General features: G+C 38.8%; 1 long non-coding RNA gene across 3 annotated transcripts in view; it reads right to left on the reverse strand.

Annotated features, from left to right (window-relative positions):
* The window catches only part of LOC119700610, a 71909-nt gene extending 56799 nt beyond the window's left edge, over positions 1-15110 (reverse strand). For all 3 annotated transcript variants that reach the window (XR_005256828.1, XR_005256829.1, XR_005256827.1), the window contains exon 1: positions 14599-15110. This is a non-coding gene — a long non-coding RNA (uncharacterized LOC119700610). The remainder of the gene's footprint in view (positions 1-14598) is intronic.
* Positions 15111-15796: the final 686 nt, after the last annotated feature.

Consider the following 15796-nt stretch of genomic DNA (forward strand, 5'->3'; position numbering starts at 1 on the left):
TTTGAGAAGTCTGCTGTAGAGTGAAAGAAATTCTGCCTGGACTAAAAGATTTCCTATCCAGATGAAAGCCTCTAAAACAAAGCAACAGCACTTTGCAATATGTCATCATAAATATTGACATTATTTATTTCAAAGCGCTTACTAAAATTAGGCTTCTAATCCCATACTGAAGCATTTAAATCAATGTCAACCTTTTCCAAAATGGCAAGTATTCAACTGGTATTCCCTGAAATATATGGTGGTTTTGGTGACTAGCACTTTTGGATGTCAGGCTATGAATTTATGCAGCTATCTTTCAGCAACCAATTTTGCTTGACCCATATTTCAAAGATGTCTTATAAAAGCTGGACAAGGAAGAATTTTAAATCCTGGCAACACTGCAGCAGTTACTGTCAATGAGGCCTTGATTTAGTAATAATGTTGTTGTGAAACAGATCACAAGATGATGTTGTTTAAAATGGGACAAAATAACTCATAAGGCCCCTTTTCTTTTTGGTAAACTATGTACAGTGCTGCCTGTATTCCAGTTCCTGTAGCATGCTTCCTAACATCTGTTTTCCATTTTTCTTTAATTTCCATTCATGCCCTTTGGCCTATTCCTTGTGTTCAGAAGAAAACAGTAATTAAAATTGACATTATCTCTTTTACCTTTTCCAGACTACATAAATTGAAGACATTTAATTTTTTTTTAACGTCCCTATAAGTTGTCTTGTATCTTTTACTACAAGATCAATCTCACTGTTATTTTTTGAGGATCTTAAGAGCTGTCAAGTAGTGACCAGCTACAGACTCTTGTTGACCACAGTAATGAAGAGGTTTGATTTTCACTGCATCTGATTTCATCGTTTCATTAGTACAGGTTTCAGGGAATACCCTTGTCCTTGCTAGGCTGCAAAAATTATCTATAAGAATACAGAGCAAGATAAGACTTGCACTGTGTTTACAGCAAGCTCCTCACACTGTCAATGCCCACATGAGGTGAAATTCAGTGTGTGCATCATTTTCGTCCCACAAACTCAGAGCAACTCTTTGTTTTCCCTCACACATACAGACAAAAATATCATCTCATTGGTCAGTATAAATGGTACATAAAAAAAAAAAAAAAAAGCTGTTGACCTTTTAAACTGTTGTACATTGGAAAGTACAATTGTCTTGAGTAATCCTGGAGCTGCTCTTACCAAAATCAAGTCATATTTCATGACAATGGCATCAAAGTCCTAAAATACAGCCTTTCCTTGACACTGGAGTTGTGTTATGGCCACAGTCTGTGTTCTGTGGCTGCCTTTTTGGGAGTCGTATATTTGAAATTTGACATTTACATATAAATCACCTGTAGGGAAAGGGAAATGGGGCTTTTGAAATCATATATATGAACTCCTAAATTATTTCCTCAGTAAATACTATCTTTCAATAGCTCTAGATAATGCACAAACACAATACACAGCATGCATGACATGTGTTTGCTGTACACCAAAGAGTTAACTGAAAACACCTGGAAGATGATGCCCTCATACCAGCCTTAATAAAAGATAAATAGAAATTCAGAACTCCCATGTTAGGGCTGCAAAGACATATGAAAGATTTGTCTCTTCATTCAAGCATTTCTGTGTGCCACAAAATACTTCAGAAGCCATAAAGGACCATGGGTGACATAAAAAGGAGGTACAAAAATTATATTAAAATAATATTAAAGAGGAAAATGCTGTGCTAAGTAATGCCCCTATCATTAATGGAGTCATCCTGAGAGAATTATGCACATTATATCTGCATGAATATGTGTCTTCTTACTGATCTTGTATATTTGCTTTGTATTTTACATACATTACCACAGCATATAGTAGTGGACTCGGTGCCTTCCTCAATCTCACTTCCGTTGAGCAAAATAAACTTTAGGTTCTTTTGAGACTTATGAAAAAACAAAACAAATACAACCAACAAACCCCACAAAACAGGTTGAATGGATCAAGCTGTAATGCCATTTTTTTAATCCTCTGCACTGATTTGAGACAGCTGGATAGAAAAATTAGTGCATTTTAAAACACAGATTTGCTGTACTTCAGTTCAGCACAGTGTAACTGTTGTTGGCAGGAACAAGAGGCAACTTGGTGGAAAACATAAGGAAAAAAAACAGCACTGGGCTTGGGACTGGAGTCTTCACATGTCTGACAGAAATATTGACTTCAGTGGAACAGCTACAACACTCAAAGCACCACACACCAGTGAGTTCCATGCCAAAGACAGAACTACCAAAACCAGTGTAATCAAACAATCTATAAGAAGTAAATTTTTTTAAATGTAATACAAACCTACTATGTCCAGTTTCCCAGTATAGAGGTAAGGATATTATTTTGCAGTCTTCTGTGTTACAGGTGGTCCTAAAGTCACTTGATACTCATTATTTACTGTTTCCAAAACATCATGAAAACCTGTCAATACTAAACTTTAGTTATGAAAAAGCTTCATTTTGAAAAATTTTTTGTCTAATTTCTGGATAATGAACTGTGAAACGAAATTAATCTTCAGTGTAGAGCATGAGGAGCTTTTTAGCTTGCTAAAAAAAGGGGGAGTTGCCATTGGCTTTTCTTTGGTCCATCTCACAAAATCCTTTTCAGAAGCCTAAAGAGAAATATTTAGCTACTGGCACCAAGTTCTTTATTTCCACATTTATCCTGTTGCCCAAAATAATATCCTCTGCATATTTCATCTTTCCTCCCATTTATTCAAGGATACGGTGAACAACATTGATATCTCCACTCTGATTAAAGCACAGAGTGAATTCCCTTCAAACGGGAATTAGTGCTACACAGAATGAGGATGTATTTAATTTCATAGAAATGCAGCTTTTTTTTTCTCCAATATTCATTGCACCCTGATCAATAAATCATTCAAATCCTGTGGGACTTCAACTTCCCAAGGTGCAGAGGTCAAGCTACAGTGGAACTAGCAAATATCAGTTTCACACAGATGTGCAATTAGAACATCTGTTTGTGTCTTCTTTGCCTATTAAGGTGTTTGTTCTGTTAACTGTAGGCAAAACATAAGTAGCCATTGTGGCTTTGTGCTGACATGGGGAACTTTGCATCCTACATTCAACTTAAACAAGCTGTCAGCAAAGCTCTTTGTCACTGCTGTATTTTTCATAGGGTGTGTCAAGCTTGGTAAAATTTTCGGCCCACAGATGCTCATTACCCTGAAAATATTTTGCTACAAAGAAAAGTGGAGACTTGTCAGCTCCCTGAATCACCTTTTTTCTTTTCTTTTCTTTTCTTTTTTTTTAGGTTTAAATCCACTAAGTTCCTGTTCTATAGCAATAAAGGGAAAGTTGGTGGGATTTTATGTTGGAGTTGATTTCATAGGAGTGAAGCTAAGCAGCATAATCTGATCTGTCTGAGCAGCCAGCCTCACAAACACCTACATCTGTGCTCAGCTCTGAGTTTGGGAGCAGTTTGCACATTCTCATCAGAACGTCTGCACCCTGCCAGCATTTGCACCACACAAAGTGGAAAGCCCTGTAAATGAAACACTATCCACGGTGGTAGGAGCCTGGCAAGTGCAGCCAAGGTCTCTGAATCTACTCATGCAGCACAAATATTTGCAGTGCGGAGGTATTACAAAGCAGAGGAAGCAACACAACTGGAACACCAGACCCAGAGTCTTCTCCAAACTGCTGTTTACTCATGACAGGATCTTGGCATGCTCTTTAAGTTACCTTTGTCTCCGTTCCCCTGTCTACCTCTGCAAAACTAGTTAAGATCCAGAGAAGAGAACCAGTTTTTCTAAGTGCTAAGCTCGTTATTATTGCTCCTTTAGGGGAAAAACTCCCTTAGTAAAGAGGATTAGGATGCCAATTGTCACTTATTAGAGCTAGCAACACACAAACTTCACAAATTCATGTGCTCTTGCTACCTCTGTTGTTGACAAAAAAGAGCAGTCTCTTAAAAGGATGCACAGACCAGCTCTTTGAATTGAAAAGCAGAACTTGCATGGCTTTCTTGCATTAATGCTGACCTCAGGTGCCCAAGGCAACAACAGATCCTCCTCCCTCTGGTATCACTACCCACTGGGGAAGGTACCAGACTGACAGAATCTTTATTTGCCAAGAGCAGACCTATAAATTATCTTCTCCTTCACCTGCCCTCTTAAAAGTATAAGTATTATTTTTCAACCAATTATTTCTCAAACGCATAATCATTAGAAATGTCAGTAAAATAATAACTCGAGGGTGCTTCCTGTTAAATTTCTTAATAACCACATCCTCGGCTAATAAACACCTAGGCCTTTGGCCTCAAGTTTATTTAGCCCAGGATATGGGTATTATTACCTCATTAAGAGGAAACACCCTCAAGATATTATTTAAGTACCTCCAGAAGGAAAAACAGCTGAATGAAAAGGATGTATAGGCCAGCTATTTAAAATTCACTGGGGAAGGCAATTTTACATGTAAGTCACCAAAAATTTGGTTTACATTGGATAAAGATATACTTATTTCTAGCATGATAGCATGCAGTGACCTGTGTGTTTGCAGGAAGAAGCTGAAGGTATAGGAAAGTTAAGAAAAGCCCATGATTTAAATTTCCTGGGCACTGAGCATTTAGCAATACAATGATAATTACTGACTTTGATATATTCCATTCCTGCTGTTATGCTGGAAAATGTTGGTGACACTTTGCTTGACTTTTCCACTTCAGAAAAGGCAACTTTTAAATTAAATGTGATGAAACTGTTTCTATAGCACCATTTCATCAGCTCATGTGGGCAAATCTCAGCATGTGGGCAAATTTTTGTAGACTCTACAGCTAGGATATTAAGCATTATCATATCCTTTTGACTGGAAAGCAACTGAAAATAAATCCTTAGCTTTGTTTACAGGAACAATTTATATATTTAAATAGTGCAGGCTCTATTCATATATTACTAAACAGGCATGTTTTTTCAAAAAAGAAGTGTCTATACATATATATAATCTTGTTTTTTTAAATTTAATGAAGAAACAATGATGATGTTTGGCAATTATATGAAAAATTAGTCTAAGAGTTAGATATGTCCATCAAGAACAAAATATTATAATTCTTTTCAATGCATATCATGGCAATATTCCAGTGGAAGTAGAGACAGGACAGAGGCTCCCACTTCACTTGGCTAAGACCCCACAAAAGATGGGAGGGACTGGTGACTGTGCCTGCCCACTTTAAGGAGGGATTAGGGCCTGATGGATGTCCTGGCACACAAAAAATTATCACCAAAGTAGCCATTAAGGAGGAGAACAATGGGGGTTCCACTACAGGGAAAAGAGCTGGCAAACCCCAGAGCTCTGAGCTTTTCCTGACCTTACCCATCAGTGTTTATGGCATTAGGGCCTTAACTTTCATAGGCCACATCCCCATCTTCCTCAGTGTTCTTCTCCAGAGCCACACAGCCAGGTTTGGTGAACAATGACTCCACTACCTGCGCACAGATATGACCTCAGGCAAAGAGTATTCAGGGAAACCCACTTTAAACCACAGGTCCTGCAACAATGCAAGTGGTGAGCAGAGTAAAAATGTCATTTTTGAAAAGAATAAACAAGTGTGGTATGGAGAATGTCTGTATCCATCAAAACAAAATCTTTTTTATAGCACCTCCTTCTCCAGCACCTGCCTTCATTTCTCCCCTAACCCCACAAAAGGAGATTTCTATCAATAAAACTGTTTTGTTTCAAATCTGTATACATAGCACTGTGGATTATGATTACTGAAACAGTTTACAAAGTCAGGCAATGCGAGAGAAGCCCAAATAATCCTCCTTATTGAATGGCAACCTTTGTTCAGAGGATGTTGCAGGCTACCTTTGATGCAATTAACTCCACATAAATACCACATATTTCATATGTGCTCACATACCATCTGGAAAGAAAATGTTGGAAAAGCAGCAAGAAATCATTAAAAGTAGAAGAAGGAAAACCCACCTGAATGCACTGAAACTCTGAACACAGGAATTCATAAGACTGACCTAAGTGAGCCCTGAGCACAAGCCTGACCACAGAATCACATAATGGCCTGGGTTGGAAAGGACCTTGAAGCCCATCTCATTCTACCCCCTGCCATAGGCAGGGACACCTTCCACTGTCCCAGGATGCCCCACTTCCAGGGATGGGACATGCACAACTTCTCTGGGCAACCTGTATCAGTGTCTCACCACCCTCAACGTGGAAGAATTTCTTTCTAACATCTAATATTAACCTACTCTTTTTCAGTTTGAAGCCATTCCCCCTTGTCCTGTCACTACATGCCCTTGTAATCACTGAGATGCTCAAAATTCACTGTCAGCCACTTCTCTCTCTTTGAATTTTTTATTGTTTCCTGCCTTTGAGTAAAACAATAAGCATCTTTCTTAATTTTTTCCTTTATTTCAATATAAAATACAGAAAGAGCCACATCTTGGCTCTCCCTCTGTACCTTTATCATTGCTCACTGGACTCTCAGTCCTAAAACAGCAGAATAAGGCATGAGCAAGCACAAGAAGTGTTAGTGGAATCAAGCCCTGAAATCAGGCTTTTAGATAACGAGTTCTCTGCCTCAAAAAAACCCTGCAAAACAGAAAAACAACTCCTCCCTCCTGTCTCCCTACATGCCCATTTTGGGAATGTGTACAATAAACAATTTCAGCTTTTCTAGCAGCGTCAGAAGATTGACCTGCCAGCAGAGCAGTGGTGATGGATCTAAAGCATGTCCAGGAGCCAGGTGAAGCTGCTGGGTTCCCTACCTGAGCTTTTCCTTGCCTGAGCAGCACCCACCTCTGGCAGCCTCCCGGCCAGCATACCAGAGCCCTGAAGGAATGGCATGTTTGTAAACTAAACAGGAAAGAGGAATAAGCCAGACACTTACATCACCTGACAGATGTCTTTCTCAAGCATGCAAGTTCATTTAAGGATTTTCCATGGCATGTGTTGACTCAAATCAACAAATAAATGAAAAAGTAAATAAAGGAAGGAGTGGGAGAAGAAAGGAAGGGAGAAAAGAATGAGAGAAAGGAAGAGAGCGGGTGTCATGCTCAACATGTTTTGCACCCTGTAAAAAGGAATTAAGTGACTCGGGCTCCCTGCCCCCCTTCTCCCTTTGTGTCTGGAAGTGAGTCCCTCTGAAACACTATCGCTACTGGCAGCACAGCAACACATAATAACATGGTAGCGACACATAAAACTGTCAGTCTTCAATGGAAATGGATGGCTAGGCTGAGGGGGTAAACAGACTAAATCAATTTGAACATGCATGTTAAGGACTGTGAAAGGGCAGAGTTTAGTGCTGCTAAGCTGGAAAACATTTGTCTCTGTCTCGTTGTATTTCCCTGCCATTCAGCGGCATCCACCCACAGGCCTCTCGCTTGGCTCCAGTCAGACTCCACGGCTGATTAATGGCAGCTGGAGGTGTCCAGTAATTTCCTCACCTAATAATAAACTACAACCCAAAACAGGGGTTCCCCTCAGGCCCGCATTTAACACAGCTCTACTTACTACCAGGAGAAAGCCAATTATCCCACGTCTGCTCTCGTCTTTGAGACAGTGCACATTTAAGTGGCTTTGAGAGGTGACGCAGTTGGCTTCGGGCACATCATCTTTGTCTGTGGCAGGGAAACAAAACTCAGAGAGAATCTGCACCACTCTTACACAGGGATCATTAAGGAGGGAAGGAAAAAGTGGGGAGGGAATGTCATTTTGGCAATGGGAAAATAGTCTCTCCTCCAACAAATCTTAACACCAACTTGACCTTAAAAACAGAGGGACTTTCTCTGTCTTATCCTAATCCCCAGGTCACCAACACACACAATTATGATTTCAGTGGCTGAGGCTTAAGCAATCAGTCTGGCTCACCACTTCCTACCCAAAGGTGCCCAATAAAACATTTTATATGAAGACACATCCTCAACAAGAACTTTTCCAGACTTTGTTAGCAATTAAAGCAGAGCCTTGTTACTGAGAGAGTTGCATGGGTTTGTGTACTCAGCAATAAGGCTACAAAGACAGTATTGTCTATGTGGGATATCAGATTAATTACATAGTATCACCCTTACATTGGTAGCTTACTGGTTTAATAATAAATCATTTATACAACATGAGGAAAATGGTTTTTTATGTTATTAGGCGGGTAATCTCTCAACTTTTGTACAGTTACCCAAGTAAATAAGGGACAAAGATTTAGCTGTAAATAATTGATAGTAGTATTGAGAGCATGAAATACCTTATCAATCCTTTAGCTGACAGAAAATTAGTATATAAACATGCATGCAAAACACAGGATTATTCCTTGTGCACCTCGAATACCCCCTACAGCCCAGTCCTCCACACTCCAGTGCTATAAAAATACTGAGATAACATTCAGTTTCAACTCTCCTGCAACAAGATGGGAAACCTGAGCATCTCAGCTTCTTGGTGAATGGACAATTGCAAGCAATGCAGATGCCAATATTTTTGCAGTAGTACTTCCTCACTATAGGAACTGGATACACTGGGCGCCAAAAAGGAAGTAAATAGTGTCCCATACTGTTTGACAGATTCTATTAATACCTGCAATTTGTGATGTCTGTCAAATTTTGAAAAGCAAAAAATGCATATGCACATTCACATGAATGTGCCTCTCCACAGGAACAAATCTAATTAGCATGTGGACACTGAGGGGAGACTGACAGACACCCACAGACCATCGCTGGCAGTGTCTGGTCACACAGGCAACTGCTGGCACTAGGGGATTAAAAGGTAATATAATGATTTCTTCAAAAGTCTTGAGACAGCTTGGGAGGAAACTGATTTTCCAGACATCTGTGCAAATGGATTTTCCATTCTCTTCAAAGGTTTTTTCCTATCCCTCCCCTGTCTTCCCTCCCTAAGGCACAGATCATCAGGAAGAAATTTAAAACACTTCTGGACATTGTTCTTATGCTATCTCTTTGTAGAAGGGATAGCATAAAAACAGTGCCATTTCTGCCACAGATGTCTCTACCCATAACTTTGCATTACACTAGAAACTGAGTTAAGAAAAATAGTGACCAAGGCAAAAAATGTAGATGCGAAAGAAAATACAATTAGGAACTGGTGTATTTAATCATGTTAAAGTCATTCCATTGGAGGTGCTCGTACTAACCAGTAGATTATCAGCAAGGCCAAGTTCAAGAAAAGCTTTTTAAAGCGGGAGAGGAGAAATTATGCTTACTTTTGTCTTAGAAACAAGCAACCACGACTCACATCACGCAGTTCAGCAACCTTCTAATACAAATTGCAATAGCCCCATTTTAAGTTCCAGAAGGACTCACAACTAATTAGCAAATGAGCTGTATAATTAGCATCAGCCATATGATAACTCAGCCTAATGAATGCTCTAACATTGCCAACAATATGCAATTGTGGTGACTTGTTATGAGCACTTACAATATTATGTTTTATGTTAAAGAGCAATAAATATTGTTGTCTATTTATTCATTATACATTTGACATGTTTCTGTGTCACCTTTGCAATGGTGACACGTTGCCTCAGTTCTGCACTCAGGACTCTCAAACTAGTTTCCCACTTGAGTTTCATCAGGGACCTTTGCACGTAGATCAGATCACATTCTGTTCATGTCATTGGAAAATTTTGTTTGGAAATGTGGAATTTCTTCCTCCTAACAATTATTAGAAGTTATTATCACAGGCTTGCATTTCTTTTTCAGTATGCACTATCTTAAGAAATGGAAGGTTTGTGGTGTGTTTTGGGGTCAAAAGTAGTCAGGCAATTAAAAAGACAAAAAGTGACAAAGAAAATGAGTTTTGTAAAGAGTTTCTGTCCATTCAACAATAAATGAGGCAATAAAGTACAAATAAGGCAGAGCTCTAGAATTGTGCTTCATGCTGGCTATGAATCTGAGATATTAACACTGATATTCCCTGCAAATTTTTTTAAAGGGGAAAAAAAGAAAAACAAATAAAAAACAACCCAAGTTTTCCCCACAAAGATTCCAGTTATTTTCTTTACTACCAGTAGTATTTATATAACTAAAATACTCCCAAATACGAAACTTGCAGTAAAAGTTCTGGCCTGTTAATCTTACATACACTGACACAGCTCTGTAAGAGCTGAACAACTGCACATAACATTCAAGCCTGATTTACTTTCCTCTCCAACTTCACCATTTCCTGGATTTAAAAAATATCACATTCTTATGAAATTATTTAATTAAGTCAGATCACAGCTGCCATGTGACCATGTGACTGTGTACAAATTAAACACAGATCCAGCTACCACCACCCCATCTATTTTGGAGAACAAGAACATGCAGTTATTACTTCGAATCAGACAACATTACTGATCAGTGTGTAAGTGAGCCCAAAATTAAGCACAATCATATCTGTAGCTGATTTGATAGGCCATGTAAGTCCTCCCTATAAAGAAGAAACAGTTTATGGGAAGAGTAACATCATCCATTACACCAATTGCTCTTTTGGAAAAAAAATCCTTCCATACACAAAAGCCCTTAAGATCTTGTGAGGGATTTTTTTTTTCCCCCCAAAAAACCTATCCAAACTAATAAAATCTGCTTCTCCCTTTTAATCTTTCCCCACCAATATCCTTTAAACACCATAGCTGTAACAACACTGTGCTTTTCTATACATCTTCTGTCTGCCTCTTCTCTATGAAATAAAATATAAGCTTCAGGTCTGCAAAAAACGGTTGTAAAGCTACTCCTGCACCCACATTCAAATCCCTTCTGAAACATCTCTTTTGCCACGAGGACTGCTAAAAACAAAGACTGCTGATGTGCTGTGACAGCTGCTCTGCCTCTCCCTTATTTCAACTGTTGGTTACAAAAAGCCAGAAGAAATTGGTTTTTCACTATTCTTTTTTCTGGTTTCACATCTGGCCCAACAGGCCTCTGGTTCATGACCTAGGTTCCTAAGCTAAATAATCAAACAAGTAAATAATATTAATAAATGTAGTCTGTGTGTGAGCTGTGGAGTCCCCGCATGGACTATGTCTGATATTATTTGAATTTTTTTAAGGACAAAAAAACCCATCTGTTTAAATTAAAGACCTCTGAATCCTGGATGTTTCCAAAAGGAGGAGCAAACTTTAAAAAGGCTATGACACAAAAATAAAATTGATTTCCTTTAGGGAGGTTGCATGAACCTCGCTTGCAGTGCAGTCCTTTCTTCTTCAGGTTGTACATTCAGACTATTTAAGAAAATTGTCTTCACCTTCAGCAGAAAAGCACATGCACTGCTCTTGAGATTTTCCCCCACAAAAGAGCCTCTTACTTCAAACGCAATCTAAGGTCAACCAGAATTTTTGATCAACTTTAATAAGCACAGGGCTCCTAGACAGTTTTAATGGAATTAGGGAGGAAGTTAACTTCATTTTTAAACAGCATTTCTCCTCAGTCAGGAGAGCTGAGAGGTGACAAAACCTTGGCTTTGAGTTGAATCTGCCCCAAAGAGGGATGCAGGCTTCCATTTCTTTATTTTGTGCAGTGAGGCTCCAGTTTACAAGGCGGCTTTTGAACCCAGGGACCTCTCAAGGGGCTGTGCTCTTTAATGACCTCCCCGACTCCTTCAAACGCATCTCCTGAGGCCACCACACCGCTCCCTCTGTGCCAAGATTACGTGTTCCCAGAGCACAGCCAGAGCCAACAAAGTCCAGAAGAAAAAGGAAAGCTGCTCTCCTGTCAGAGCCTCAGCTTATCTCAGCAGCTCCCTATTTTTAACTCAATTGCAAACGATATCTGTGATCAAAGAGCCAGAACCCCTGGAGGAGCTTAGGCGAACAGCGTGGTGGCCGCAATTCTTCCTGATGATTTGTAAGCAGGAAAGGACTTTTGACATGAAAGACAGTTTAAACAGCACAAGAATAGCAATAAACCAGCTGTAAAATGCTTAACATTGCCCTTGAACTAATGCAAATTGTTCCAAACAATTTTCCTTTTCTTTCTTCTTTCTTTTCTTTTTTTTCCTCTTTTTTCTTTTTCCTTTTTGCAGTCTCTGGGTGCCCCGCTGGGACATTTGAACAGTCACATGCTCACCGTACAAAAGCCTATATAAGTGGGGAAATACAGTGTACTAATGTGTTTAGAATAAGGGAACCAAACAACGGCCACAATTCAGATCTGCTGCCTTCCTCTCTTTTGTTTGAGAAAGTGTTCATTAATGACAAGCTTGTTTTGGATACTGACTGAGCTCCAGACAGAAATGTTGAAGGGTTATTTATTGGCTTAAAATACTCAATTAAGCTATTGAAGGGATAGTTTAAAAAGTGAGTAAAAGCCTGAATGTTCTGAAAGTAAATTAGCTGGGTCACTGAATATTTTAGATGTTTAGAAAATGGCAGCATTTACTGTCTGAGCTTCAGCAATATTAAAGAAGTGTTTACGGAAGTGATGCTTCAAGGGCATGCTCTCTCCTACAGAAGTTACACTACAAGAGACTTACAGAGCCCTTTAATGTCATCTTTAAAAGCATTATTTTCTATTTTTTTAACCACATGCATGTAACATAGATGTTAAATTTCAAGCAATGACACCGATCTTTATCACCAGCAATTAGTTACAATAATTTAATACGTTCCAATATGGAATAAAATAAAATAATCTTGAAGTAATTAGAGATAGGAAAGAGCAATGAGATCATCAGTTCAATTTCCAACATTTTTGAGTACTTGGATATCTCTGTAAGGTAGATTATATCAGCTTTTAGAAGAAAACACCAATTCTCCACTACATCTGTTCACTTATTTGTACTTCTTCCCGACAATGCTTGTTCCTTTAAAACAACACTTTCTTTTTCTCCCCTCAAAAACATTTCATTCCTCCCCACTGTTTCGCAGGTCATTGTACAAAAACCTTATCAAGAAATTAAGTATATTGATCAAACATGGTATATTTCAAAGAGCTCCAAGGTAAACATTTAGCTCAGGTGGGAGGAAGTAGAATATAACTAAAAGTTACATCCTAATCAACAGCCCTAACTGGGGGAGGAAAGATGGAGGGCAAAGGCTGTGCTGCCACATGAAAAAGACACTTTTTTCATGCTGCCACATGAAAAAGATTAGAAATAAAATAAATAAAAGCATATAAACATTTTCTGTAGTTTTATCTGCAGTTGAAAGGACTTCAAATTGAAGAACTTAAGTTTAAATTCAGGACAGTTTGCCAATCCACCACTGTATTTTAAATCATAGGACAACTGGGCTCAGAAAAATCCACGGTCATACACAATTTTACAACTTCTGTATGTCAGCCTTCAATCTCCCTCATTTCCATAATTCATCAAATTAACTTCATAACAGTGTGGTAAGAAACTCATTAATCATTTAAGCTATCCAGGTGAGGAGCAGGAAGAGAGTGCTGTGCATGCATGGCCAGGAATATATGAGGTTTCTGAGCAGCCTAGGAAGTGCCCTCAGGAATCCATATCCCAGGATATCCAGGCATATTTCTTCATCCTCTGGTGATCTCTCTGTCTGAGGATGATAGGATAGGCACTCCTGCTAAATCTGGACAGCATGGGAACCTCTTCAGTTCCTATTTCTGGTGATGCTGCAGCCATTCACTGACCGTACCAAGCAACGGGGCTCGGCATTGTTTTAACTAACATTGAGGTCCTGTGTGCAACCACAAAGCAAAGCACCTAAAATGTTTTCAGCTCCAAATATGATGTCAATGAAATATAGTTGGTGAATATTTTCTGCTGAGGCTCACATTAGTGAGCTTCTTTAATTCAAGTGACCTCATACTCAGTAAAATCCACTATTGTTCTATTTTATGTAAATTTTCAATTACTTAAGAAAATCTGCAAGCATTTTACTGACTTTTGTTTTCTTACTTTGCTTCCCATCATTTCTATTTCAGGGATACATGATGAAATAACTATTAAATCTGCAAAGTTTTATGGCACCTCAACCAACAATCAGGGAAAAAGAGCTGACTGGCTTTGTCTCTGTTTTCCTTAAGACTAATTTCTGCAAGTGTTAGAGGTTAATAACACTTATTTCATCCATTGCTTGAATCTAATAAAAGCAGTGGGGCATAACATTCTGTAAAAGCCTGGCAATAGAGGAAATAACACTAATGTTAACCTCTAACATAAATGTAGTGGTAATTGCCCTGGTCTACTTTTAAAATGAATGCCTTTTGCAGTCTCCCAAGTGGCACTGAAAATAAATTCCAATGTTCTAGGCAGCCACCAGTTTCCCAGATGGAGAGCACTCTTTGTTGTCCATCCCTAATTATGCCATACTCCCCAAAGATGTCACACAAAGGATTAACACATTATTACAGACACAGGAAGAGCAATCCCTGGTAGCTGCCTTAAATACGCCACAGAGATAGCCTTATACCAGGGGAAAAAAAGCATTTTGCCTACTCTTCTCCTGCCCAAAATTTAAGCAGAATACATCAGAAGGCAGATGAGGTATTTTTTGTTAGTTCATAACAGCATAACCATTCTGTTTTATCCCAATACTAATTAAATCAACTGTTTTTAAAATTGTCTTTTATAGTTTTCAGGGTAAACCTGCATGTGTTTAAATACTGAGTTTTTATAAATACTGTCATTATCTCATGTTTATTTATAAATACTGTCACCTCAAAGTCTCCACTGACCTGAAGGGGAGAGCTCCAGTCGGTGTGTGCTGATACTTCATGTCAAAAGTAGAATTTCACAAATATTCACAGAACTATTCTCAGCAGTAATTTTAATTTCCAGTTGTCTTCAAGCAGGGTAGGAAAGAAGGTGACACTCACAGGTCAGGGCCATTACTTAGTAGCTTCTCACCTACAAATGCCCTCAGCTAATCTTGAGAATTATATTCCATTCTGTTGTATAAACACAACCTTTTAGAGCCACTTGATATCCCCTCCTGGTTTCCAGCTTACTCTCCAGAAGAGCACAGAACTCCCACATCCCAAACCAATAGGAATATCTTGGAGGCAAAAAGTCTCACACAACACCACTCAAGAACTGGGTAGAGCCCAAAATATGTCACTCCAACTACTTGTACACTTCTTTAGTTTATTATTCTTTTTACTACTGGTGTTTCCTGAACATTCAGGAGATAATATTTGGTTGCAATGGGGCTGCTGTAGCCTTCTGAGCCTCACCCACGGCTCTGAAGAAATCCTCTCTTATCCCTCCATTGAGCCCTGAATGATTAAATAATGCTCCAATTGAGTTAAATTCAAAAGTATCACGCTGTTACCACACACTGAAATTTTCCAGAACAGTTACTGTTACCATACTTCACTTCCTTCAACATCCTTCTTACTACCTGTACACAATCAAGAGTTCTGAATCTCAAAGCTTTTACTTGGTGGATAAATCTAATGACTGATGAGGATGATCAGGAATATTCTTACCAGGAACTGGTACCTTGTCACTATGGGTGTGAATTAGTAGGAAGAGGAAAAGTGGAGTGCAGGATGGTGATGATTCTAGTCACCTGGGAAAGGAGTTCTGGAGATGATCTTTCAAGGAATTAAATAAAATTAAAGAAAAAATACAATCATGAGAAAAAAAACAAAAATAGAAAGGCTAAAATTTGAAATGAAAAATGAGAACAAATGAGATTCTGAGTTGCATATCCAACTTCTGAGTGACTTTGGAGAAACATAACATCAAAATGGAGAAACGTGTCTATCCATCCATTCCTCCATGGGCTACCTGATATGGAAGGAGACTCAGACTGTTTGCTGTGCTGCCACACTAATGCTCCTCAGACGCATTACATTCACTAAATTCTTTTCTAATAAGGCAAGACAGCAGAGTTCTTTTCTCTTGACATTTATGAAGCCTGCAAAGTGG

This window comes from Motacilla alba, chromosome 4 (genome assembly GCF_015832195.1).
Source record: "Motacilla alba alba isolate MOTALB_02 chromosome 4, Motacilla_alba_V1.0_pri, whole genome shotgun sequence".
Taxonomy (NCBI): domain Eukaryota; kingdom Metazoa; phylum Chordata; class Aves; order Passeriformes; family Motacillidae; genus Motacilla; species Motacilla alba.